General features: G+C 39.4%; 1 protein-coding gene across 9 annotated transcripts in view; it reads right to left on the bottom strand.

Moving 5' to 3' along the window:
- Positions 1-25608, bottom strand: part of PEAK1 (pseudopodium enriched atypical kinase 1) — a 131320-nt gene that overhangs the window by 56715 nt on the left and 48997 nt on the right. For 4 of the 9 annotated variants that reach the window (XR_012652835.1, XR_012652836.1, XM_075045603.1 and 1 more), the window contains exons 2-5: positions 21693-21863; positions 14581-14678; positions 12416-12507; positions 12169-12212 (exon numbers count right to left, since the gene is read on the bottom strand). The exons of 1 other annotated variant lie outside the window; for it this stretch is intronic. The gene's annotated coding sequence lies outside the window, so the exon portion shown is untranslated. The remainder of the gene's footprint in view (positions 1-12168; positions 12213-12415; positions 12508-14580; positions 14679-21692; positions 21864-25608) is intronic. 4 more of the 9 variants (XM_075045605.1, XM_075045604.1, XM_075045608.1 and 1 more) reach the window with 4 other exon arrangements.

Here is a 25608-nt window from a genome sequence, read left to right on the forward strand (position 1 = left end):
ATTCTTTGTGTTCATTTCTACTTTTTATGACTACATGACCATGTTTGATATTGAGCAACTGGGACCTCAGGCTATAAAGTACTTGGGCCAAGTAACTGTGTGTTACACTAGCACATACCTTGCAATGATCCATACAAATCCATAGCAATGCATAAGTAAGATGGTGGCAATTACAAAGCTAAGGAAGCCAGACGGAAGTCTTACAAAAGATTAGTACTGTTTGAATGTTGTCATGCTACTACAAAATAGAATAATCAGGGTAAGATGACAAAGGAATGATATAAAAGGGATTTTTTCTCTACAACTAACCTGAACAATTTAACTTTTCAAGACACATACATTACTAGTTTATGGTGGAAAAGATAAATAAAAATAAGCCACATACTGATATCTCATTCACTACTTGGGGGAGAAAGTGCCTGGAAAGGGCTTGAATCTTTGTAAAAACTCCTTCAGTTTCCCATTCCACAGCAACCATCTCCTCCCACTGCCTTCCACTTGGTGCAGTCATTTTGCCTTGTTCCTTGCATCTACAATCAAAGACAGGCGTTCTAATTTGAGGATCTCTTTGATAATCTTGAGAAACTAGCTACAGGTAATTTTTTGGCCATCAAAGCTAGTTTAAGCAGCTTATTCTCACTCAGGCTGCTCTTGTAATTAGTATGTCATTTATTCATCCCCAAAAGCTACTTTACCAGGCATGATGAATGCAAGAAATTTTAATCTGCAGTCATAAGCCACAGCAATGAAATGAGTGATGAGCTGTAAGTCAGAAGGTTAAAGATATTATTGTTTACTAGTGTTGAAGTTAAAAAGAAAACAATGACACCTTACAACAGACATTCTTAGGTACTCCTTATGCTTTGCCTAGAATCCATCCCCATAAAATGGGAAGCCACCACTGATGAGAATGCTATTAGGGATAAAAAGCACCACCATAGGTGAAATTCAGAAAGGGAATTAGCAGATACTGAAAATGTATGCTTTTAGTATTCATAATAAACAAGAATTAATTTTTTACTTATTCTGATGATTTAGTCTTGTGTCTGACTGTCTTTTAGGATAACACACCCCTAAACACCAGGATTGTGTTCTCCGTAGTTTCTCTATGCGTTACCCTGCACAGATTTCCACTACGCAATGCTGCTTGCAAAGCAGTATCAGTCAGACGTAGGAAAAGATGCTGTTCTATACCTCTGTGTGCACAGGTTCTCACAGAGAACTCAGTTGTACAGACCAAACAAGCCTTCTGCTAATACAGAGCCTCCTGCTTCTTTTTACCATTTGGTACCAAAGTGGATTTACCATAATGGTATTAAATACAACTACCTACATTATAAATGATTCACCAAGTACAAAATCCTAGTATGCTTGTAACAGCAGTCTGGAGACAGACCCAAAAGCCAAGAAAGTCAACACCTTACTTAAACACTGCGTTGTGGACCATTGAGAAGAACCTGGTAGTTTCCATGCTCTTTAGCCTGATTATCAAGTTAGCAATATCACAGCCTCTGCAAAATCTTCAAGTCCACAACACAGCAGTGTTCCAGACACCTTGGGAGGGGCTCCGGGATGCAGCTGTATCCCTCCATGGTGACAGAAAAGGACTAACAGCAAAACACAGGGCATCTAACAGTCAGTAGTCATCTGTTTAGGCTACCAAAAAAGATGTGATGTAGGGCAGGGGGGGGCACCAAAACCCAGTAATTTATTTTAGTCGACAAAATCTGATTCCATACTTAAAAATAATCCATACATGGAAGAGCTATGCAGTGACAGAATCAGAAAGGAAATGTAATAGAAATTCTGTATTAGTTTTTATCTTTACATTCGATGACAGTTTTTTGCAGCTAGGGAATTTGCTCAATTTACTTCCTGAGAGAAGAAATAGCCTTCGTTTGCAAAGATAGTTGTTTAGACCTATTGAGTATGTAAATCACTATAATTTTTACCCAGCGCTGTAAGACGAGGAAAGGGAAAGAAGGAATCGCTTACTGCTTCTGAGAAGGCTGACTTCATGCAGGCAAAACCTACCCTAAGAACCAATCTGCTTTGTGGGCAGCAGGAGCATCCAGCTGTGTCCAGCCACATAAAAACCAGGTGGCTTATCACAAAGAGCAACAGCATCCGGAGTTGAGCCTGGCACACCACCACTGCTCCCACAGTCCCTTCTGCTCCGAGTGTTCCTGCGAGCCCAGGCTGCCCATGAAGCTGCTCCTTCCACGTATGAACAGCCATGCTGTCAGAGCGCTCCGATACTAATTAAGAGGCTCCTGATCATACTTGAAAATCACAAGCTTAAAACCTAGCCAGTGCTCATTCATGGGTCAGGACACAGTGTGAAACAACAAAATTGAAACACTGTAAACAAGCTCTAGCAAAGGAAAGAAAATAAAATCATCATGAACGTTTGTTTGCAGAAATGGCACTCTTAGATTCTTTTTCTTTAGCTCTTCTTTACAGATATAAATGTCTTCCTAAAGGAGTTGATTACTAAATGTAAATTCTGCTACCTGTGCTTGGCGGAATCCTAAAAATGCAAAGCTTTTCCTATCCAGAAAAAACACAATGTGAATTTTCTAGTCTTGTACTGCTAAGATGACTCAATACTAATCCACAGGGATCTGAAGGTAAAAGCAGCATCACACTCATCTGAATTCTCTGCCTTTCAAACAAGGTTTTTATGACAGCATACTTTATTAGCACACAGGACCGCTATGAGTCCACAATTATGCAGGAATGGATTTCACAGAAACCACACTAAGCCCAGGGCAATTACATTCTGTCACTGCCAACCTGAGTGAAATATGCAAGGCTACTATTACCTGCCTTCTTGGAGGGGCTTGAGGGAGGTTTTATTCCTACCATATGCAACACTATGCCATTTTGAACTAAGTTGTTAACAATACTAAGAACCAGTCTAAGAGAAACTGAGAGACCAAGACCTATCTCCCCGTCCACATAAGCAGCATCAAGTTGCAAGGCAGTGGCAATACTCTTCCCACTGCTCCCTGTTGAGGTCCTGGGCTCAGACTCTATAGACAGGTCAGAAGACAGTATCAATACTCCATCAAATGAAAAAAATTGCTCAGGAATCTAAATCATACTTCCTCGATGCTGCTTCATCAACACTATGCACAAGAAAGTGAGGTGTATGCCAGGTCTCCCAAGTATGGTCCATAGAAGAGACTACAGGCTTTCTGTAGTACTTAATCTTGCAATTTTTACAGAAGAAAAAACTGTACAGCAGATTTCAAGGTTATGGGCTCAAACTGGGCTTAATAACACATGGTGGCATATGTTATGGTTATATAAACAGTATATGGGATCCCAACTGTTAGTCAAATAGTGAATTGCGATGGTAACTGCAACAGCTATGCAACACAGTGTTACTCCTTCCTCTTGCCCCCATACTTAAGAAGTACTACTGGTTCTACTTTGCCTTTTTTTAATAACAAGCTGCTCAAACCTTTAATCACTAGTGACTTTTGTGAATTGTTATCAGCACCCTTGGACTCTTGCTCCAAAAGACAACACAGCATTCCTGGAGCTTCATACGCGTGACAAACACAATGGAAACAAACCCTTCCTACTCTTGAAATAGATTCCTCCGCATGTGGAGTCCAGGCACTGTACTTTTAAGTCCAGACTGTTACCCAGAACTCATGACAATACGGTGGTCATGACTTCCACAAGCTTTTGAGGATCTTCACTTCTCTCAGTGGAGTCAGGCAAGCCTGGCCTAAAGTCTTTATTCCCAGCTTACAATTACACATAATAAATACAAATTATTTGCGCTCAAGCCTTTTTTCAATGCAGTCAGTGAGTATCTCTGCTTTCAAATTTCCTGCTCTCCCTATTTACATTTTTTTTTTTTTCAGACTACTCATAAAAACCCCTTGACTAATTTTAGGACAAAGATTAATACACAGCATCCCATGCCAACTCGGTAACAACCTCCTACTTAGAATCAGTTTCACACCTATCACCTATAGCCAGGCCTAATCCACCTAATATATACTGCATTTTTATAATTTTAATTTCTTAACAACACCATAGCAAAATATGAAATTAAAACATACTGTATTCAAAAGTTAATTTAGCCTTCTGTACACTTGTTAACAAAGATACCTATTCATAGCTCACTAAAATTCAGCATCTGGAAAGAAGACATAGAGAGGCATGAGGAAGAAAGGACACGTGGTTTTGCAAATACAATGAATTTGTGTTTTATTTTAAAGCTATTTTAAAAAGCAAACCTTTTGGTTTGCAATAGTATCAGGCAATTATTTAACAGAAAAAACAGTCTGAGTAATTTGCATAAAGATTCAAGGTTTAATTTTTTGGATTTCCAGAGATTTGCAGAAATATTTTTTGGCATAACCAGAAAATTAATCACTAGCTTCACCTTCTATGGCTGTTTTAAGTACCCCCTACTCAAATAATTTCTGATATAACAGTCACTCAGAAAAGTGTCAGCTTTTTTAAGTCAGATGTTTTAAAAAGCCTTTTGCTGAAACCAACTATGCTAACAGTGATCCCAAAGCCTTAATTTTGGTAGAAATTGCAATATGTCAAACTCAACAGAGGCAGAACTATGATTGAATGCCAGAATGCAGTATGTAAAAAGAAATTAAATTACGAAATTCAGTAATAGGATATTTATCAGCTGCTTATCACATCTGTATGCAGTTGTAGGACTCGACCCCTGTGTTGCTTCATACAAATATGCTGAGAAACTACAGGAGATTTGCTCTGCATTGCGCGGGTTTTCAAAATACATATTAATACAAAATTTTTTGCTACATAGAAGTTCCGCGCCCCCCCCCCCTTTTCTGTAGAGAGCAAAATAATTTCCTTACTTTCATATGGTATTGCATGGACAGGAAGACTAAAGAGAAAAGTGGAAAGACAAAAAAGCTAACAGCATTTCTCAGAATACAGTGGTTGTAAAAAGCAGTTTCATATAACCTCTCATTTACGTTCACCTCTAGTTCTGCCAAAGCAAGATATTGCCTTATAAAATATGGCAGCATTCAGCAGGCACCACTGTGATAGAGCCGACCCGCTCTGCTTAAACTCTCTGAGTTTCTCTAGGCTGCTGTCAGGAAGCAGGTGCGCAGCGAGTTACAGTCGCATCATTTTAGCAGTGCTTCTGCTTTGCTCCAGTTGACTGCTGTTCTGCTGCCAATCCTGCTGCATTTTGCCAAATGCAATTCAGTACCAACATACTATACGTCTGTTCCAGCAGAGAATTCTTCCAAGTCTGATATAATTCAACATGATTAACAAAAGGACGGTTTCATAATGCTAATTAGCATTGTGTAGTCAGAAGATAGACTGTAGGCCTGTATCTCTAACGTCCTATGTTAAATTTGTTCTCTAGACATAAAAGACCGGTACATTAACCATGTCTTATTTTCACATTTTTCTTTTCAGAGAAGCCTGGATGAATTGTAATGCACACAGATAGTCTGAAACACTCAGCAGATGATTTCGCTTAAATCTCAAGTAAGACAAATTAGACGAGATCTTCAATCACTGCCTTGGGATGTGTGGGCGATGTATTACATTTTACAAGTAACAGCATTTGGAAAAATTCAGTTTTTACTCTTCAGCTGCTGTACGCTTTTAATTACATGCTAAAACTTGGAGAAATAAGAACTGGAAAGGAAAGGAGCAGAAGAGAGACTTCACAGATAATGAGATGGCTGCTTGCTGAAATTAGGCAACATCATCTTTAATGTCTGCAGCGCTGAGCTAAAAGAGGAAAAAAGCAGATTCCTCATATTGCCCAGTGCCTTCCCTTCTAGCAATGGAGTGTTCTGTAGTAACTAGTTTTAAGTGAGATAGGAAGCTCTAGCAGCAAGTTCACTACTTGAGTGAGGGTTTTTATTTTATATGGTGTGATGGAAGAACTAGTCTGAGGCCATGTAAAAGTAATAAATTCCGCCGCAAATCTTGGTGAACCTTTAATATGCCAGAATCCATAGACAAATGAAAAGTCTCAAAAGGTCCCTGGAATCTTACTGCTTGGCGTGCCTATTCATTTCCTGGTGCACACTCTACTTTCACACTCTGAAAATAAAGTGTAAAGAAAGAAATGAAGAAGAGCTGTCAAACTAATTTTTTTTTAAAGTCCAATTTCAATCTTCCCTATGAAGAATGTGATTGAAAAACTCTTGTAGTTATTGTTGTCCAAGGATTACAGGTTTTTTAAGCTGTTTGGATGGATTTAATAAGTTCTCCCAGAACAATGTGGACAACACCTTTGTTTTCTTGTAGATGCAAATATTGGATTTTTATACCAGATGCAGCATTACTACTACTGCTAAACCTACTCAAACAGATCTCAGGTGAGTATATACCTTTCTTACCCTCGTAAGCAAGCTGTGAATCTTACGTGTTCAAAGGTTACGCATCAGGTGGCTGGCTTAAAAGTTTTGCACAACTAAAGCACAACTGAGAGTATTATTTCCCTTCAATATTATTATTGTAATAGATGGGGATAAATGGAATACTGCAAGTATACAGCTTTAATTGAAACATAAACTGCTTGTTGATATTGTCTCTTTCAGTTCTCCTTTTCTAATCATGAAAATTATTCTAAAAATTGCTGTGCCCAAAACATCTGCGAAAGAGATTGAAATCACTATCTGAAAATTTAGTAGTAGTAGTTTAGGGGTTAAAGTCACATAAATAGTGCCTTCTTTAAAAACACACCTGTGTAGTTTGTATATTGTAGTAGCAGAGAAGTATATGTTATACATATGTATAAACAAACACAGAAAAAGGAAGAAATTCACAAATATGAAATATGTTGATATATTTCTGAGATCTTCAGATTGAGATCTACATAAGACATACACATCACAGGCAGAAAGCTAAAATAAGTGTGACCAGATAAAAGAGGACTTAAAACTGAGAAGATATGATTTAAAAAAAAGAAAAAACTATACTACTAATGAATCCCAGGAAAAATTAACATAGACAGCCAGCTTATCCCACTGAAAGATGTAAACCTACTGAATATTTAAAACATACCTCTACAGAAACCAGTCTATCAGAACATAGCTAGCAACAATACACTAAAACCCAGCTAGTCACTCTTGGATACCTATTGTACCTGACTCCCTCTAAGATTATATGGCTTTGCCCACAGCAATGGTTTTTAGAACTATTCCCACTGTTGCCTTCGCAGTGGGTCTGCTGTACCAACACTAACATGGGGAACATTTCACCACCACACCATTTGAAACATTCAAAACAAAATTTTCGCCCCTGGTGAATGTAAGCAGCAATGGCTGTTTGCTGTAGCACTTCGGCTGGTACAGGTGGCTGAAGGAGGTTATTTTCGTGCAGTATTTACTGAAATACACTCATTAATACAGACCTACACATCGTTTACAAAGTTCTAAAAAATAACTTCTGATACAGAAAATACAATCCAGCTTTTAAACAAGCACTGTAAATCTTCAATTAATATAGTAGCTTTGTGGACACAAGCACATGCAATTTCTGGCAATTTCTTTCTTTAAGAGGAGGAAGGGGGAGGTTACAATACAGTGTTAGGAGCAAGAAACTTCCAAATCCAGTTCTAAAATTAGCTTCAGCTTTGATAAATCAATAAACTCCCCCCCCCCCCCCCGGGTTCCCTTTTGCCTATTTCTAAAGTCTTTCTTCTTTCTCCTCTCCTTAGACTGCTCATGTGCTTAATCTGATCAAAATTCTTTAGGGATGTCACAGGGATAAATAGCGCTATTAACAGCTACTAGTTTCCATTTGCTTTTTAGAAATGGGTGCATCACACTTTGAGGCATTATATACACTATTAAGTATTCACAGGATGCACTATTACCGAGAGACAATACACAGAGAAAGAAGTGGAGTCTAAAACATTTTTTGCCTTAGGAGGAGGATCCTCCAAGTGTTTTGCATAGTGTGCTCCAGGGCCATTCAATTGTTCTACAGCGTTAGTATTTCAAGCAGAAGACGTTTAACTCTGTTTCTTCCAGGACCAAAGTATAAATACAGGGAATCAGGTATTTATCCAATGCAGGTAACAAGATTTCTACCTAGCAATTTTATGCAACTTAAATGTAAACGATGCATGAAAAACGTATTCTTAATAAGTGTTAAACACAAGTGTTTTAAACAGAGAAGTAGGGAACAGCAATGATCTCTGTGTTTTGTCATCACTGACAACTGCAGCCCTACAGCCCCGAAGAGCCTACAGTTCCTACCAATCTGTGATCAAATTAATAAAGAGCAAGTGCAGCTTCAAATAAATTATAGGTACTTTATTATGTGCATTCTGAAAGAGACAGCTATGAAACATTGCCTTGCTAAACATCATACAAGTTCTTATAAATATTCATGTGCAGCATTTTACTCTAAGCATTTAATCATTTCTTTACAAAAAAGGAATGGGGGGAAAGGGGAGAGGAAGACATTACTGTTTCCTCAGTTCCAAAACATTCAAGGCAACAGAAAAGACAAACTTGTGCACAAGTGCTCTATAAATTAGACAGCACCAAAACCAGAAACTTAAAAATGAAAAATTTTTCAGGGAGATTTTTTTTCTTTTAAAAAAAAATTACACCTGAAGTTTTAAAACAGTTTGCAGGTACTAAACTAATGATTTCCTGATCATGTGAATTACTTGAATTTTGATCATTTGAATTTCTATGTCATCAGCTTTTGAAAAACAAGATTGATCTATTGCTTCTGACTTTTGTATGAAGACAGGTTTAGCTGGCTGTACTTCTCTGCATTTTCAAAACCCTGTTGTCAAAGACGAACCTAACGTCACAGCACCAGATAAATATGGCTGCTTTGCAATGGCGAGGCACTGTGCAACTCAGAAACTTGATCCATCAATACACAGCTGTTGTAAGCTAAAATAGCAAACTGAAAACCCTGCCATCATCCCTTGAAAGCAATGCATTTTTAACTATATTCTATGGCATGCAGCCTCTTGATTAAGCCTCTCTGACTTAAAGTTTATCAATACTACTGTGAATTAATATAGATTGCAGTAATACATGCTGACAATACAAAAGCCTGTTCACAAGAGGCTTGTGCACAAAAGAGAAAAGATTGAAAGACAGCTTTGACATAAAATTATAAACCTAATATAAAAGCTAAAAGATGTACAGTAATAACATTGGAACTCCTCAGAAATCACACAAGCAGACACAGCAGTCAGGGACCAGCTTAGACCTCCTGCCTCGCTGTGATCCTGCCTCCAAGCCAGACCAAGATAACTGACTCTCTGCCTTTGACATGCTTTTACCTTCCTTTTTGTACCAGGAACATCACTTCTTGTCTGAGAAACGCGTTACACTATAGCTTTGGGTATGACTATCTTTGCAGTATCTTTTCAGATACTACACTCTGGACATACCTCCCCATTCAAGATGCTATAGCTATAGGGGAAAAAAAAAAATCCAAGGAAATGCTTATTAACATAGACCCAAATCCTTCACACATACCTTGGCTGGCAAGTAGACCTAGTGTTGGCTGAACAGGGTGGTAAAGCAACATTGATAGCGGAAGAGGCTTATTGCTATGGTACTTTTGGTTCCCTCTTGTATCAGTCAAGTCAGACTGCTGTCAGATGTACCTGACTCTGCTCTCGGGCGTATCGGACAAATCTCAGCAGAGTTATTCAAAGCACATAACCACGTTTAGAAATACAAAGCAAAATGAAAAGTGGTGCTGCCTTTCACTTCCCTCAGGAAAACTGCCTCTTGCAAATGGTTTTATCATTTTCATTATATCCTGTTTGATTTGCTTTACCATCTTGACTGCAACAATAGCTAAGACATAATAGGAAAAGATTTTTCCACAGGCTGGTTCTAATTACATTAAATCTCAAGTGAGATAGGACATTTAAATAAGAAACAACTGCAGAGTCTGAGATAATAACATACCAAGATAGTAGGCTTTTTGAGAGTACTGTTAAAATGACGCATTAAACATTACAGTGTCCCCCAATCACGTTTCAACACAAAAGCCATTTCTTCTGTGGCACACCGCTGTAGAAAGAGGTCAGCAGTTATTGCAGTCAGTGTTCAACTCTGAACAATTATCCCTCATGCTGGAAGTCACATAGATCTTTGCAACATGAACTGCCAGATACATGCTTAAACTTCTGCATGAGGTGAGGCCGCTGGGAACGCAGGGTCACTGTAGGATTAATCACTGCGTGAACCACAAAGAGTTGAGGAAGTTTTGAAGAGCTTCTGGATTTTGTTGCAAGTTGCACCTTTAACATTTTGTCAGGATAATTGAATTATTTTCATGTGCTTGGAGAACATATCATCTTTAGATTGTTGAAAACCACTGAAATATAAACATGCTAAATGGAGACTGTGGCTATGTGGTCTATAAACACAGTGAAACCTGTCATAGTCCCAGAGTTTATATGTTTGATGTTATAAGCCATCATGCAGCTGTGCCTCTAGTATTGGTGTTTGTGGAACCCTGCAGCAAATTCCCCTGCTGGAAACCAAAACGGAAGAAAGGGAACTTATGTGGGGAGGGAAGGAATTTAATTACCCCCCCACCACACTTCCCTTTCCTTTGGCTAAATGCTAGCCCTGGCTAAAGGGAGGGAGAAGAGTTGGCCTGCAGGAATGATCTGGACAAAGGTATCAAGTGCACCCTCAGTAAGTTTGCAGATGACACCAAGTTGGGAGGGAAGGTTGATCTGCTTGAGGGTAGGAAGGCTCTACAGAGGGATCTGGACAGGCTGGATTGATGGGCTAAGGCCAATTGCATGAGGTTCAACAAGTCTGAGTGCCAGGTCCTGCACTTGGGTCACAACAACCCCATGCGGCGGTACAGGCTTGGGGAAGAGGGGCTGGAAAGCTGCCCGGCAGAAAAAGACCTGGGGGCATTGGTCAACAGCTGGCTGAATATGAGCCAGCAGTGTGCCCAGGTGGCCAAGGCAGCCAACAGCATCCTGGCCTGTATCAGAAATAGTGTGGCCAGCAGGAGCAGGGAGGTGATTGTCCCCCTGTATTTGGCACTGGTAAGGCTGCACCTCGAGTACTGTGTTCAGTTTTGGACCCCTCACTACAAGACAGACATTGAGTTGCTGGAGCATGTCCAGAGAAGGGCAACCAAGTTGGTGAGGGGCCTGGAGCACAAGTCTTATGAGGAGCGGCTGAGGGAACTGGGGTTGTTTAGTCTGGAGAAAAGAAGGCTGAGGGGAGACCTTATCGTTCTCTACAACTACCTGAAGGGAGACTGTAGTGAGGTGGGGGTTGGTCTCTTTTCCCAAGTAACAAGCAATAAGACAAGAGGAAACAGCCTCAAGTTGCGCCAGGGGAGGTTTAGATTGGATATTAGGAAAAATTTTTTCACCGAAAGGATTGTCAAGCATTGGAACAGGCTGCCTGGGGAAATGGTGGAGTCACCATCCCTGGAGGTACTGAAAAGACATGTAGATGTGGCACTTAGGGACATGGTTTAGTGGTGGACTCGGCAGTGCTAGGTTAATGGTTGGACTCAATCTTAAAGGTCTTTTCCAACCTAAACGATTCTATGATTCTATAATGCGGGGAAGACAGTTCATCAATCCCCTTTGCTCACAGCTAGTTATTAAACAGACTTAACTAACATCAGACCATGTATAAGTGATTCATTAGTGTATGGCTAGAGCCAAAAAAGTTATGTACATATAGATTTGGATATCAGTTACTTATCTGTTCAGCTGTTTTTCCATATTCATCATAGTAAAGTTTCAAGGAAATTATCTAGATACTGAGGATTAAGAGACTTAGTTTCAGTCAATAAACGGAATCTGTGATTCTAAATTCTATGCTTAGAGAATATAAACTTTCACAGCAGCAGTTTGGTAAATAAAGCATTCTTGTCTAAATAGCAAAATGCACATTAATTATCTATTAACAACATAATCAAGTACACAAAAGAAAATTGAAAATGTTTATTTTGGCACACAAAATTTATTTTCTTGTGCGTATATTCTACACTTCAGATTTGCAACACTAAAAGTGCTCTGATGCACTAATTACCTATGCTTGTCTAGTGAACAATGCCACAGCACTGAAGAATGATTGCTCATATGCAGAAAGTTGAGTAATAACAGCTATATGACCGCATTGCAAAAAACACTTCCTAAATGTAGCTCAGAGATACCTGCACAGCCACTGCTGGAGATGCCGCTCTGAACAGATCTAAATCTGAAAAGAAAATACAGACCCATATGAAGGTAATCAGTAAAAGACACATGCAACTATTACTCCTTAAGAAAATACTTAATTTGCCTTTAATGAAGGCGGCAGCATTTGACTTGTACATCTTCCTCTATCAACTATTGTTTTTGTTAACTTCCTTTAGGCCCTTATAGGACATCTGTAAACTAAAATTACTTGAAGATGCTCACCTTCACGTACCCTCACCACTTCTCTTGTACTGGCTCTGCTGTTCTCCTAACACCTCTGAACAGACTCAGCTTTCAAACTGCAGCAAATCAACCTGTGGATGGGGAAGAAGAGTCGTTTTCTGTCAGGTCAGCAAGTTGAATGGGCTCACGAAGATAAGCAATAAGCAACAAACATTCAGCCACAGAGGGGACAATGCTGCATGGCTAGGAGCAGCACTGAGGTAGCTGTTGTAGCTCTATTACCCTCTGCACCCCAAGAAGCAGAGAGATTTCAGCAGATGAACAGCAAGTTTTATGTAGGTATCATGGCCTACAGACAGGTACTGTTCTAAAGCTCTTGGGCTCACATTGACTGACTTATGGTGTTGCATAAAACCTTTCCATTCTGTTCAAGTATACCTTTCAAATGAATACTTCAGTCATTTAAAATTACTGAGCAGTCACCTCTGCTACAAGGGCCATATTAGCACCGTTCTTCTGTCCAACAGATTCCCTAGGGCCAAATGTTTTCCTTGGGAACTCTAAGTGGCTCAGGTAAATTACAAAAGATGTGACCCTTGTTTTACCCGTTCTCAAGATACAGACTAGCATACTTCAAGTGGGGCTATGGACTGGTATTGCCTATTTACAGATGCTTTTAAAATATCATTTCATTGCCTGCTTCCCCCCCCACCTTTTTTTTTTTTGCACAGTTCCTGGCATGTATCTTCCACATTGGATACCACTGAAATACTAATGTGTAACTTTACATGCAAACTAAACAAAAGGTTATTTCTTCCCCAAAAAGAGTAATAATTTGAAAACTTGCTAGTCTTGATCATGAGTGGAAATAAAGACTGATAACAACAGAGGCTGCACAGAGCACAGGTCACGATGACCCAAGAGCTGAGGAGAGAAAGCAAGATGAGGAGTGTTTCCTGAAGCTAGGACATCCATAAAAGCGAATGCCAGTACTGCAGTGCTAGTAATTCAGCAGCATAAGGACAAAAAAAGGGAGCCTTACTTCAACAAATTGGATGTGATATATCGCGCTTTCAGTGCTGTATCCCATGGCTACTGAATTACTGAATCTTCATTGACTGTTTTATGTCACATGCACTCCTGATTTGCTATCCAAGTTTCTTCCTACACAGACTGGTGGTCTCTCATTAAGACCAAGATTTACAGAGCACAGATTTCAGATTTTATAGAACCCACTGTACTTTCTAAAGATCCACCTTTTCTTCTAATCAACTGAAATAACACTTTTTGGCTATGACTCATGGTGGGTTTTTTTTCCTTTTCCTTTTCTTTTTTATTAGATTTGCAATGCATATTTCCCAGTCAGACCTCTAAGGATGTTGATAAGATCTGTGCAGTCTCTCTTAGTATGTGCCCCCCTTTAATTCTTTGAGATACAAATACTTTTATGTTACAAGAAATGAGGACAACAGAAAGCTGCAGATCCCATGAATGTAAAAATTGTCTTGAAGGCATGGAACAATTCAGCCCTAATTACAGCCAGCTGGAGTCTGCTCTCTTTGCAGCAATACTTAGATAATTAACCAAATACTGACTGATGCAAGACTCAAGTATGTCACTACCACTCAGATATTCAAGGTTAATTTTTGTATCCATCACTGAAATCAAGCTTAATGGATATTATCAGCTAAAGTCTTGAGAATCAGTAACACACAGTCATACAGTTAGGCAAGGATTATTTTTTCCCTCAGTGATCTTGGTGCTATCTTTCTTAGCTGCAGAAGAAACGTCTTTTCCCTTAAAAAGGCAAACTCATAATTTTTTGTTAATACCTGTTAAATTCACTTAGTTTAAGCCCTAAACTTAAATACACTGAAGCCACAACACTGATGTAATAAAATAACCCCCAAAATGTTCCGATAGGCATTACTGTAGTAATACACATTTATTTCTCACAGTATGCCATCTTAAAATTTGTGGATTTGTGTTTCTTCCTAAGTAAGCTTTATATGGATGTTGAAACCAAACAGTACTATGCCAAGTCAAATATACTGATTTGACTGCCAATGCATATACTCTGAAACTATTACAAAAGAGGATGGCAGAGATAGCATTCAAGAAGTCTGAAATGTTTGGAAGGCAAAACTGCTAATACATCCCTCTTTCTGCTTGTAATGAAATAATTTTTTTAAATTGTTACGTACCTGAATTGTATTTGCAGCAAAAAACAGATTTGAAAGAGGAAGTCAGTATGAACAAGAGAAAGTTGTCTTTCCTAATTCTATTTTCAGCAGTCCTTTCCCTGAAAATATGAATTTTTAGACAGATTCAATCCCTCTGACTGATTACACAGCTAGTTAGTGCTTGCACTGATGAGAAGAAAACATTTTCTCACTGCTTTTTATCAAGTGGTAGCTCCTGCAACTTTTATTTCTAGTTACTAATTCAAGAAATCTATTGTGAAAAATTTGAAATATTTTAACCTGCTAAAGATGATTGTAAAAACAGCAATACACCACAGAAGTTGTTGGTAGAGATACAGTGCAACGAGAAACATAACTAATCAATAATCGCTAGATCTTGGGTGAGTCTATAAAGAAGAAAAACATCATGCATCTCAGTTGCATACTTAGAGTGTTCTTAAAAAATCTGGGCGGGGAGGCAAGAATCTAAAGAATCTGGAATAGAGATCCTTCATTTTGTATTTTATTTGTCCTCACACCTTCTTATCTGGTATTGAAAAATAAACAATCCCAATTACGTTTGCACACTGTCCAACATACTCCTTCAGCAGGTAAAGTCTGAATTTTGTCAAATGTCTTTGGAATGCCACTGTAACACAAATCACAAAGTATCACCACAACAGTGCAAGTTAAAGTGTAACCTGCAGTTTTACTCTGAAGAATACACAGAATTTTTATTACCAGAATGGAAAGTAATGGAATAAAAATAAAAGCTTAGCAAAAAAATAGGTTAACTCATATAAAGAATGAAATACAAGACATGGCTGAAAAAGCAAGCAAGCCAGGTATTTTTGGAATTATTTTGAAGTCTATTAAAATCCCCACCTATTCACTTATGAAGCATTTTTGCTTAATATATATATGCTAATGTTCATATTCGAGTTAGTGATGATTGGGCTGAAAAAAATCCTGCTTTGTAAGAACAAAGGAAGAAAGACTATGCATAATCAGCAATTGTTTCTGAAAGCATTTTCAGAGTTATACTGAAGAGAGTGAAGGAAATTCATGTTCGAAAGGAAAAGTTGCATTCTGGATTAATTGCTGAGAAACCCTTTCAACCTGAGAAGCCTCCAATATTCCTATTATTTTGTGTTAAAAGGTGAGATAAGAGATGTTGCTGAAGCAACCCACTGTATGAGGTGGATGCTGTAGTGTACAGGGGGAACCTGACTCTGCCCAGAACCTGGGGACAGTGGGACTACCTGCACTGCATGAAACACAAGCAGCTTCCAGCGTTTCAAATGCATGCTTAGGTGACTGCATTAAGGAAATGGCTGTGCTGCAAGAATTGAAGACACCTTCCCTTAACATAGCGTGCAGTGCTGCTATCTTACTTCTGTCGCTCAGGTATATTTTTAGATGTGGCTGCTTTCTGTTCTCTCATTCCCTCACTCTGCTCTTAATATTAACAGACAGGCCAGAAGGATGATATTTACATAATTGCCTATATGCCATTTCCTAATAGGGAGAGTATGGAGCTAATGTAATGTCATGGTTTCAGCCCAGCTGGTAACGAAGTACCACGCAGCCGCTCGTTCACTGCCCCCGGCCACAGTGGGATGAGGAGAAAATATAAAGAAAAGCTCGTGGGTCAAGATAAGGACTGGGAGGGATTGCTCCCCACTTACGGTCAGGGGCAAAAGACAGGTTCAACTTGGGGAAGAAACGAAATCAATTTAATTTACTACAAATCAAAACAAAACAAGGATATTAGGAAGTAAAACCAAACCTGAGAACACTTTCCCCCCAGCCCTCCCTCCTGCCTGCCTCAACTCCACTCCCGGTTCTCTCCACCTCCTCCCCACAGCAGTGCAGGGGAACAGGGGAGGGGGGCCGGGGTCGGTTCCTCACATGTTGTCTCTGCCGCTCCTTCCTCCTCAGGGGCAGGACTCCTCACTCGTCCCCTGCTCCAGCGTGGGGTCCCTCCCACAGGAGACAGTCCTCCACGAACTTCTCCAACATGAGTCCTTTCTGCAGGCTGCGGTTCCTCACAAACGTCCCTGGCGTTGATCCTTTCCATGGGCCGATCTTCAGTGACAAACTGCTCCAGCACAAGCTTTCCCATGGAGTCACGGCCATCTGCTCCCCCGCTCACCTCCATGGGCTGCAGGGGGACAGCCTGCCGTCTCACCATGGGCTGCAGGGGCTGCAGGAACCTCTTCAGGCGTCCCTCCTCCCCCTCCTTCCTCAATGACCTTGGTATCTGCACAGGGGTTCCTCTCGCATCCCAATCCCACTACTCACTACCGGTTCCCCTTCTTAAATATGTTCTCCCAGAGGCACTACCGCCGTCGCTGAGGGGCTCGGCCTGGGCCAGCGGCGGGTCTGGCTTGGAGCTGGGGAAGCTTCTAGCAGCTTCTCACTGGAGACACCCCTGTGGACCCTCCCCCGCTACAAAAAAAACCCCATGCCACACAAACCCGTAACATGTAACAACTTTGATTTACAGGTTGTAGCAAAAAAATAGCACCAATACTGTAGGCTATAACTCCTGAGTATCTGCACAGCACTTACAGAAAAAAAAAAAATCTTTTTATGGCAACTACATATGTAATCTTTTCCAACTCCGTAAGAAACTTATTCATACAAAATGATTCTTGCTTGCAGCAGGTTCAACTGTGTTGATTATCTTTTTCAACCCTAGAAGTCGATCATTTTCTTAATTAGCAGGATCTGAGATGTGTTCAGTACTGTTGTGGGTTTTTTTTGTTGGTTTTTTTTTTTTTTTGTAAAGAATGGGAATGTGTTTCTTGTCAAGACCACATCACATAGTAACAGGCTAGAGAAGAATGAAAGGACCTAGCATGAAAAATACAATCTAATTATCACCAACTGAACAGCTGATAAATGAAATGACCAAATACCATACACTAGTTTCACATGATGGAAATTAAGGCGGGGTGAATTTGTTACGAGCATGGAACAACTGAAAATTACACACCTCACCATAAGCAAGGCCTCTTATCTCCATCAGGAAGATTCACTGCTCCCACAATAAGCAACCTACCATCCCATCACAAAACAGCTAGAAGATCCAGTACCCAGCAGCAGAGTTGTTTTGATGTAAAATACAGGAGCCTGTTCATTTTGAAGACCAGTACTGGTTTGGAGCTTTACAAATTTATGAGATGATTTTTCCGTTTTGCCTGTCCTGCTTATTTGAAGTTTCCAGGGACAGCCATCACACCAGCATGAATTTAAACACAAGCATCAGCCTCCTTTTATCAGATGAACCAACAAGGACAATATTTTTAACATACCTGTGATGGGACAGATTTCATAGATAAGCATAAGTGAAAATGGAGACTAATGCAAGCTAGTGAAAAATCAGAATTGCCCTTCGGAAAGAACTGCATGTAGGGACATTTAATAAATATTTTGATGTTACTGTTGCTTACTCTGTCAATGTTTCCATTTTGAATCATCACCTTCAGACATTTAAACCTCAAGTGAAAAAGCCTGATTGGACGGGAAAAACTAGCAAGTCAGGTCTCCAGGGAAGAATAAAGTCTTTTCTTAACCCCCTCAACCCAAATATCCTGAATTTAGTATCTTTAGCTACTTTTGAGATAGAGCTAAAAATCTTGGGTTTTGAGTCTTTCTTTTGTTCATCTGTAATTGAAGTTAAAATGTCACCCTATCTTTTCCCTGGTTTAGTGATATAATTCTGTGATTCCTACAACACTGATGGGGAAGGCAGCCAGCCTTCTGGACAAGAAGCACACAGAACACAGCGCCTGTGCTCCCAATGCTTTTCAAACTGTAAGTACAAAGTAATTGATACAGCAGTTGAAGTTTGGCAAACTGTTCAGGAATGCACAAAGGAAATGCAATATAGAGATGTAAAATCACTAAAGAAATATTTTTGTGGTTATCTTAAAAATACATTTAAGCCAATAGCCCCTCCCTGTCTTCTGCAGGTACCTAGCTTTATCTACAGTATACATCAATCACACCAGACTTGGCTTCAGTGCCAGTATTCTATGTTCCTTCCTCGCTCTACGTGCCAAGCCAAAGAGGAGAAACAAAGGCTGGTGTTGTTCCTGGAAAAAAAATGGGTTCTGCAGGAATTAGTGGGCAGTTTCCTTTCATGCAGACATAGGCTTGCATTCTCTATGATGAGTTAACCTATGCAAACACATTCAATAGTGTAACGTCCTTTTCAATGGAAAGTGTCCCTACAGAAATGTGTGTGGGTACTGCATGTGGGAGAGGAGGTTGATAATAGTTTCAGAAAAATTCTCTCCGATGATATATTACTGTGTGACTGGAGAACTAGGCAGGCTGTTGAACAGAGGTGTGTTCAGCTGTCTACAACCTTCCATTGTTATTGAGAAGGTGGTGACTTCCTCTTCACTGAATCTTTCCCCTTATTTTGCTCTTCCTTCCTGATGATAAATGCATTTTTTTATTACTCTAACCAATTCAACATTACTTTTAGAAATTTTATCACTCATTTAGATTTCACTCAAGTGAGTCAAGTGGAAAAAATGTGTTCTCAAGATGACAGAAAACCCTCCCATTTAAAAACCCTGAGCCAAGAGCACCTCCCATGCAACATCCTCCAGCTGTTCTCAGAAAGAATCTGTTCACGTGGCATCCTCAATCAGTTCCCACTTAGGCTGCTCCAGAGCACCTACAGCAAAAAGGAGATCTGTCCAAAACAGCAACCCCTGGCTCTTCCTGGGCCTCCTCCGGCTCAGCTCACCCAGCACTTCCCCAAACTACACAAACCTCCTGATGTTCAGCCTATTAAGATCTTCCTGTGCCAGCAGAGAAATCTATCACATAGCATTGGTATTCCTGTTCCAGGGCCACCGATTGTCACTTTTATCAGCTAAATAATAGTAATTTGAATACAGCAACAATTATGGGAACCTATTTCCTCAGCTGAAGCCATTATCCCTGGTAGATCTACAGTTAGCGCTGTTTTGACAAAGGCTGGATACATAAATAAAAAGTTGCTCTGCCAGGCAGCAATGTACAAGGTAAAAACCAAAACATCACCTTCCAGTTTTCTAACAATTTTTTCTCTAAAACGATGATGACTGTAAACTATTTGTATCTTCTCCTAACCTGCTGAATAAAGACATTCCAAGGTGGTACATTTTCCTTAGTAAGAATGAGTAAGAGTTTGTGATTAGTATTGCTTTTTAACTTGTGCTGCTAATATTTCTGGGCTCTAAAGTGTCTCAGAAATGTGAAAGCACACTAAGGTGCCCCAGCTCCACAGCTTTTGCAAAAGACAGACATGAGAATTGGAACTGTCTTTTCCTCTTGTTCTCATTAGACATATCAATGAATTAGAGATCTCCAAGTATATGTGCGCACATTCAAAGAGGAAGGACCACAAAGGTAAGAAGAAGAACAGAGAAAAAACATTAAAAGGAGCACAGTAAGTTCAAAAACCTTTTGAAAGAAGAAAACCATTTTTCTTATAAGTACTTTTCGAGCTTTGTTTGCCACCACTGCAAATGAATGGAATCTGCAAGCCCTCCCTTCTTGCCAATACAGTAGGAGAAATAAATAAAGTATGCAAGCAACTCTTGCAACAAACCAGAGAACTTGTAAAGATGGGAAATCAGGGAAAAACCCCATCAGCCTATTGACCAACTGATGCATTGGCCATGCCATAAGTTTTCCGTCGAGAGGCTCCTAAGTGCTGGCGTGACTGTTCTCTCACAAGAGATATAAGGAGCCTTAATGTGGATTTCAGATAGGAACTGTTATATTAATGCTGAATAGTTTCTAAAATCCTGCCTTTAACTCTCGCAGAAATTGGGATAGAATTATTCTAAGGCACTAACAGGTCTCCCATTGAAGTTTTGACACTGCCTATGATACACAGGTGGACGAAATACTTTACCCGGACTGGCAAAGGAGAACAGCTATACTTGTAAGGTTCAGAAATGCAGTACTAATTTTTCTACCAAAAGCCATGTAAAAATACCATCAGACCTGTTCCCTCTCCCTCTGAAGAACAGAGGGTAGCATAAGAAGAAACCATTATAAATGTCTGAAAATCTGAATTAACATTTTTGAAATTTTAGCAAACAAAACCACAACACATACAGATTTGCTTTTTTTTGTTCATGTCAAATGGAGGAAATGTGGCGATAAGTCATTTTTGATATATGCAGTTACATTACTGTTTTCCATCAGTGTAACCAAACTAGGGAAAATTCCATTGTACACAGGTTCAGCCAGGCTTTGAGAAGAGCATGAAGACCTTCTTTTACTCTCTTCTCTCAAAAGACAATGAAACATCATCTTGGTCTACTAAAGGTGTGTTAATTCCTCCCTTCCTGTCAACCACCTGTTTTTAGTGACTGGTTACACTGCACCCACTTTACAAAGGGACAAAGCCTACAAATGGATAGCTAGGACAAAAGGAGAAGCTAGGGTCTTTCCACTCCCACTTTTTAAAGTAGCACATTTTTGTATTCCTGACTAGTACATTGACCTGGTAAAGACGTAGTACAGGTCTCAAGTATAAGATAAAAGTACTTTAGATGTCTCATACCCAATTATGAATGGATGAAGGGCAGAGAACAGGATGAGCAAGTAAGAATAGCAAAGAAAAGAAAATGGAAAAAGAAAATTGATTTTTCGAGGAAATGTTGATTATTAGCAGAACTGAGCAACCTTCATAGTGTACTATATAAGTGTGTCTTTTCGTATGTTTCATAAGTCACACAAATTACTTACTACATAACTAAAAACATGTACATACATGCTTCTACAATTCATTCCGAACTGCAGTTTTGCTAGGCGTTTGGTAGGAAGACTGTTACTAACAGAGTAATAGCAAAATCTTATTTTGTTTTTCAATAATGAAGAGATGGGATGAACCCTCAGGAAGACTTCAACTACAAAGTAAGCCATTAGATACTAAAATTCCAACTTCTTGCTAATAAATGGGACTCACAAAATTACAGATTTGTCCAATGTTTGGCTGTTGTAAGATTACTCTAAACTCTGGTAGTAGTAAAACAATATCCTCTACTATCCATACAAACTACCTTATGATACTGTATTAGGGAAATAAAAAAGATGTCAAAAAAATTAGTTACCGCTTAAGTTTGAGGCATTCCATCCATTCTAATATCAATGGTTGGCTTTGCAAAACCTTCTGCAGCTACTGGCAATAAATCCCACTGAAAATTTCAAAACTTCCTACTGCTCCAGACAAATTCGCTTCACACCCTTCTCTTCATGACTACTGGTCAGGACAGCAACATTTTCTGTGAAAGACAGACAATGATGTTATTTCAAACAAATTTCAAATGTGATTTATTGTTAATTTGCCTTCTTTAGCAATGTCGTGATCTCTTAAATGCTACAAGAACCGCATAGGAAGACACTTGAATTATTTTCAGAATTCTGGCTGCATAGCTGGCACACCAGATTTTTATCCTCTTCCTTAGTGTTCAAATTTCTTTTCTGAACCCCAAGAGCATACTGTTGCAGTCATCTTTTAATTTTATCTGTTATATAGCCACACTACTAGCATTGCAATAAAAGCATGGGTTGGAGTGCACACACTGAAGAACAGCCTGTAGAAGCTAGCTGGTGTAATTAAGGACTTTTCCTGGTAAAAGGAACAGGCTATCGTAGCAATTTCCTTATTTTTAATTACAATTTCCAAACAAAGTATAAGGAGTGAGCTAGGAAAAAAAATGAAGAAAACTACCTACATATATGTTTTAACAGAATGCAAGCACACAGGTTTATGTCACTATAAGCAGTTCATGGTGGTTAGACCTTAATTCCAGTAAATTACTCAAATAACCTGCACCTTAATCCAGCATAACTGAACAGAGACATTTATAGGCATGTTCATCTCCTGATAAAACAGCAGAGAAGTATTTGTTGGTTTTCTGACAGTGTCAAGGCTGTGCCTTTAACACTCCCAGAGGTCTTTTGAGTTATTCAAGGAGACAATACGGTCTAGTTTTTTGGTTTTGTTTGTGGGTTGGCTTTTTTTCTCCCTCCCCCCACTCTCCCCTGGTATTCTGCTTCCACGACTTCAAGTATGAACATATTTGTGGATGACAAAGTTGGTGGAAAGTAAACAGAAATGCTCACAGAAATTATTTGTATTATGAAAGCCACAACTAACATGGAGCAGAGGGCTTTATAACTTCTGTGAAAAGAATTACAGTCTGGTGAGCATACACAGACTGTACAATAGCAAGACAGCACTGATGAGCATGACAAGCAAAACCATCAACTGCTGAGCAGCATAAGCAAAATGCCTTAACAATGGTTATCACAACAAAAACATTTTTTTAGGACATTTGAAAGGAAGATACTGAAATAGCTTTGCAGATGAGCAGCAACAGGTGAGATGAGGAAAGTCATCATAACAGAAAACACAAATTATGTGCATAATGTAATTAATGAGAAGGGCGAATACCCTCCTACTGAAGACAGATAAAGGAATAGCCACTAATTTAGTCTTGAAATTTCAACTTGTGGCTCATCATCTAAATGGAGATATTGGAGGTAAGTCAAGAGCTTACTCTGGATGGAGAAGATTTAATGTTCTCCCCTCCCACCCTGTCTGAGAGTTACCAACCAATTTGCTTTGGCAGGTGGGATTAGCCAGAAATACAACGTAGAGGAAGAACAGAAAGGAGAACAGAGCTCTGCCAAGCCTCCAGAAAGACTGGTGACAGAATACCACAGTCCTCAGTGGTCTGAGAACCTCACTCGGCAGCAATTCTTTTTGCATAGTATAGAGTTATTTGAATTAAGAAAAAACCGCCCTGAAGAACAGAGAAATCAGCAAATGCTTCATGGCACGAACATATATTTAAAGTCTCTCAATAAGGCAATGTGATTGTGTAAAATTTTAACCCCTTCCAGAATATTTTTTTTCTGGCTAGAAGAGCAAGGGAATTGGAACTTTGTGGATTTAGGCAGCATGCTCAATTTAAAGAAGCTTGCTAGGTTTCTCCTCCTTTAGTACTTGAGGTGGCCACAGCTCCACCAGCCTGCAGGCAGGCACCTCTGGGCACATCTCTATAGGAAACACTGAGACAGGAAAACATGGCCATAGCCATATCTGTGTCAAAACAGACAGAATGATGGTAGAAATCATACTTAATGCATGGCAATACTAAAATTCACCAAAGGCTAGCAAATAATGTACATAACATCCTCACTGCTCCCAGGACTGTTATCCCAGAAACTTACCTAAACTAAAAACAAAACTAACAAAACCTTAACTAAACCAAATGTGATTACATTTCTAACTGTGCTCCTTCAAACGTAGATAAGCTAGAATATTATAATAAAATACCAACATTTACATCCATTTCCTAATGGAAGTTGCATGCAGGCATTTTTACTTCTGTCCTAAAATTCTGCGGGTTTTGCACAATAGTAGTGAAGGGGTTTGCTTGCCCTTTGCCCTTCCTTGCAGAATTGTACTCCAACAGCTCTGGCACAGCTTCAGATGGCACAAATTCACTACCACAGCTTTATATAAATCAGGTGTTCCCATGGCTCATGAGGAACATTTAGGCGTTTTTTAAAGCTGCCATTACATTATATTTTATAGGTGCCATAGAAAACATTTTATCTCCACCATAAGCATATTGCATATTAAAAGATAGCTAAGTCAATGAGTAGTATGGAGATCATATATAAACTTATTAACGTACTCACAAACAGCATGCTGACTTTAAAAATGCGATTTACCACTTGAAAATAATCAAACTCTGGCACAAACCCTGACCACTCTATATTTACTTATGTTTCAGTGCTCAGTGCTATAGAATAATTTACAACATTTTAAGTTAATTGATAAAGATGACATGAAATCCTTTCTTTTAGCTGCTGCTCTTATTAGACAATCAACACGGATGGAGTAAATGAAGACACGGATAAATCCCTCTCTTCATTGTTTCCCTTGGCTTTCCGCAGAGGCTGCAGGCAGTAGAAACTCAGTATGAAAAGAGCTGCCATGTGACTCAGTCCCATACAAGCTGTCCTCACAAAACAAAGAGCAAGGAATGCTAAACAAGTGAATCACAAGCCATTTCTGCAAAACATCCCCTACTTTCTAGCAACTGCCAACGCTGGGAGCTATCTGTTCTGCCAATCTGAGTGACAGCCCATGAATAAAAGGGCACCTAATTACAAGATTAGTAACAGGAAGTCTACATTTCAAAAACCACCATACAAGTTATGATTGCTGACTGTGTAAGGAGGCAAAAACTGAAGCAAATCCACAAGGAAACAAAGCCATGATTTGGAAAATATTTTTCCTATTAATGTTGACTGCAAGTGAACTCTTCATGGGCTGTGAATGACTAGTGATTCTGTGCATTGCCTGATTTTTATCATAAGAACTGCTCTTGGCTTTCAGATGGCTATCAGATTTGCCAAGCTAGTAGGATTCTGGCAACATTTATGTTGTTTAATGTATCAGCATGTTGATATCTTGGACACAAAAACCTGTAAAAATACATAATTATAAATATGCATGTTAGGTTATCCTCTTTGTGTGATACAGTAAAGAGAGAGGAAACCAATTATTTCCAAATTGACTGTATCAGCAAAGCATAATACAATATCAGAGGGTCAATATCAACAACCAAATCATTTCATTAAACCATGGGATTACCTTCAATGAAATTTCACGGGCCTCCCGCACAGAACGGCTGCGTGACAGCTTTGCCAAAGTGGCTGCAACAATCACCTGGCACAGAAAATACTGATCTGAAGACACGAATTTCCAGAGCTCCCTCTGAAGCGCAAGGGGATACTGCAGTTAGCTATTACTGTGCACATAGATAGGCTGCTCGGGTGATGGCATTTTAAAGTGGCATTACCTAACGGTTGATCAGGTAGTAAAGAGAGATGCATTCTGTTTTCGGAGACTAGTAACTTCTTCACTTCAAAATTGTCTCCTTGGGTGAAGAAATGCTGTAAACAGACTACATCCACTCTTAAAGGAAATGGGGAAAGGGAATGAAT

This window comes from Buteo buteo, chromosome 13 (assembly GCF_964188355.1).
Source record: "Buteo buteo chromosome 13, bButBut1.hap1.1, whole genome shotgun sequence".
Classification (NCBI taxonomy): domain Eukaryota; kingdom Metazoa; phylum Chordata; class Aves; order Accipitriformes; family Accipitridae; genus Buteo; species Buteo buteo.